This window comes from Python bivittatus, unplaced genomic scaffold (genome assembly GCF_059951505.1).
Source record: "Python bivittatus isolate LINGU-HERP-01145 unplaced genomic scaffold, Pbiv_v1 ctg000020_np1212, whole genome shotgun sequence".
Classification (NCBI taxonomy): Eukaryota; Metazoa; Chordata; class Lepidosauria; order Squamata; family Pythonidae; genus Python; species Python bivittatus.
The window spans coordinates 128898866-128901822 of NW_028277030.1; the positions used below are offsets into that span (position 1 = coordinate 128898866).

A 2957-nucleotide genomic window follows, 5' to 3' on the forward strand; every position below is an offset into this window, starting at 1 on the left:
TTTGTACATCCACCTGTCGTTGCTGCTGTAATAAAGTTGCAGTAAATAGTCCTATGGACAGGGGAGTGCTCCGAGGGTCAGAGGCCATCTCCTCTAACCCAGGTATGATCCTTTACCTCTCATGAAAGATAGTAGGGGACTTGAAAGATTGATGTCAGCTTTTCAGGGTAGAGCAGATCAGGAAACAAACTCTCCTGGAAGACTAGAACTATACTTAATTGAGAATCTTGCAAGCCTAATTGTGCTTTACCTCACCTCCCTCTTATATCCCAATGAATCAGAGAAGAGCCTGCCTGAGTCTCTTCATTCAACAATGCAAATACTGCATTGTTCCAGGACTTAAAGAATTATTCAGCCTTCTTTGCTTATATAACAGGTCTTGCCTATTTGCCTCAAGGTTATCACCCTGATTCTCTGTACGAGTTGAACCTGTGCAAGGACCTTCCTGGCTACAGTTGTCATCGGCTCCTCGAGCAGGAACTAATAATCCAAGATCTCCAGATTGCACACCAGTTCTGAGCAGAGCAGTGCAATCCGACTCAGGACCAAAGGTCAAAGTTCCCTAGAACCTGGAGGAAGCACACATAGCTATTTGGCCTTGCTAGGCTTGAGCTTGAGCTGTTTTCCCCATCAGATCCCAACAGGCTCAAGGCCATTAATGGCTTAAGATGTACAACTGAGACAACTGTGTGTCATCAGCATTCTGATAATACCAGATCCTGAAACAACACATGACTTCCCCTAGCAGTCTCATGTTGGAGGAGTGAGAATTTGAGCCCTGAGACAAACCTCAAATCAAGGGCTTAAGACTGGACCTCTCTCCCATCACCAATGTCAACTGGAACTGGCTGTGGAGAGAAGAATAGAACTGCCATGACACTGTGCCACTCTCTCCCACTCCCCACAGCTAGTCTTGAAGGATACCATGGTCAATAGTATCGAAGGTCACTGAGAGATCTAGCACAGAATGGTAGCAATAGGTCAAAGAATGGAACTGAAATTATTGCAATAAATGTTAGTATGCAAGCAAAAGTGATAAAAACAAGCAAAGGCAGCTGTTACCCAAGAGGGAAAACACGACTGCTATAATTATTGAATGGTGTCCCATCTCAGCCATGTCCACCAATTGCTGCCACCCTCACCCCATCAAAAGCCCTCACAGGGCAGTAATATCCATGGCCCTAGCAAGTGCCTTGACTTGGATAAGGGCATCACCTTACCTCCGAGCAACTATAGCATCATGACTGGTAGCACTGACTTCAAAACCATGCCTGGGGTACCCATATTATTCATAACCACAAAATTTTAATGGCATGTTGAAATTCTCCAGCTGCTAAAACACCACCTTGTAATCTTCCAGACTTTACGGGTGTTACAAGTCCAAGTATGTATGAGCTCCCAACTGACACCAATCTCATCCACACTGATGACAAGAAACCAGGCTTAGGTGAAGAAGCCCAGTTTGATATAGATATCTGAAATCTGTCCTTTGAGAATAGTGGTGGTATTTTATTCCTGATGAAGATGAGATATCAGTAATGCTTCCAAAAATGAGAGAGGTGTGTATAGTAGCCCATGCTATACAAAGCTTTCCAGGAGAAAATGTTAATTGCATTAAAAAAAAAACTATGAAGAAAAGGAAACTTCTTATTGCATGAAGACTGAAAACTGGTGGATTTCTCTGGTGTTTGGCTTCCAGGGAGGAATGTTGCAGAAGAAAGAAGAAATGAGTTTCTAGATCTAGTGCCTTGATTCCCTGTGCCTTTGTTCTATAACTGTCAGAGACTGATGCAGGGAGACACATGTAATCATGTCAGATCTATTCATAGCAAGTCTTCTTTTATTCACTTAATACAGAAGTGGCTATCTTCTTATCCTCTTATCTACATCAGTTTTGTGTCCTCTATATCTCCCCATTTTTGCAATGGATGGGAAGCCAGCACTCTCCTTCCTGTCCAAAGCTTTTCAACAGCACCAGCACCCATGAAGCAGGGAGACAAATAAGTGTGAGCCTGTACTTATGTCTACTGTAGTGAGAATGCTGTTATTTTGCTCACATTCAAAGGGAAGGTTAGCAAGGGTGAAGGGAAAACCTACACAAGGATTAGTTTGTTCTACATAATAGCAACGGACTAGAACAAGTGGATGAATTTGTGTACTTTGGTAAAATATTGATTGAAGGTGGGAAGTGGATGGAGAAATTTTAAGACGTGCAAATGCTGGCAGAAAGGTACTGGATAGTCTGTTGTCTGTTGTCAGGAATGAATGTATGATGAAAGAAATAAAAATAGCTGTGTATAGAAGTGAGTTTCTGCCCGCTTTATTATATGGAATTGAGAGATAGATATGTCTGGAGAAACATAAAAGTTGAATGCAGTGGGACTGGGGTACTTAAGAAATGTGTGTGATAAAAGTAGAAGACAGATGGTCAAAAATTCACCGTTGGTAAAGGAATCTAGATTGAATGCAAAGATATGTGACTAGTACAGACAAAGCACATTGAGATGATTTGATCAAATAGAAAAAAATATTGAAGATTCACTCTCAAAAAAAATGTATGAAGGGACAGTGAATGGATTGAAAGTAAAGGGATGATCAAAAATGTTGTAGCTGGATGAACTTGATGAGATCCTAAAAAGTGGGGGGTTAAAAGGCAATAGTAATACCTTGGTTCATGAATGCTTCTGTTTGTGAACAATTCGGTTCGCGAACAGCAGCATTTGCAAATTTTTGCTTCCGTTCGCGAACTCCACATCAGGTGACAAACACAACCCGTGGCCATCTTCCCTGCTCTGACACGTGGTCATGGCTTCCTCTAGGCAAGATCGCAGTCACAGACAGACACTTGCTGTGAAGCTTTTTGGTGTCACCTCAAGCAAGATTAGTGTTCTCTCTCTTCATACTGTACTGTACTGTACTTTGTTTCATATTTTTGTGGTTAAAAAAACCCATATGTT

At 41.8% G+C, this 2957-nt stretch overlaps 1 pseudogene; it reads left to right on the forward strand.

Moving 5' to 3' along the window:
* The first annotated feature begins 1115 nt into the window (after nucleotides 1–1115).
* Nucleotides 1116–1479, forward strand: LOC148217181 (eukaryotic translation initiation factor 4E-binding protein 1 pseudogene; annotated as a pseudogene).
* The last annotated feature ends 1478 nt before the right edge of the window (nucleotides 1480–2957 follow it).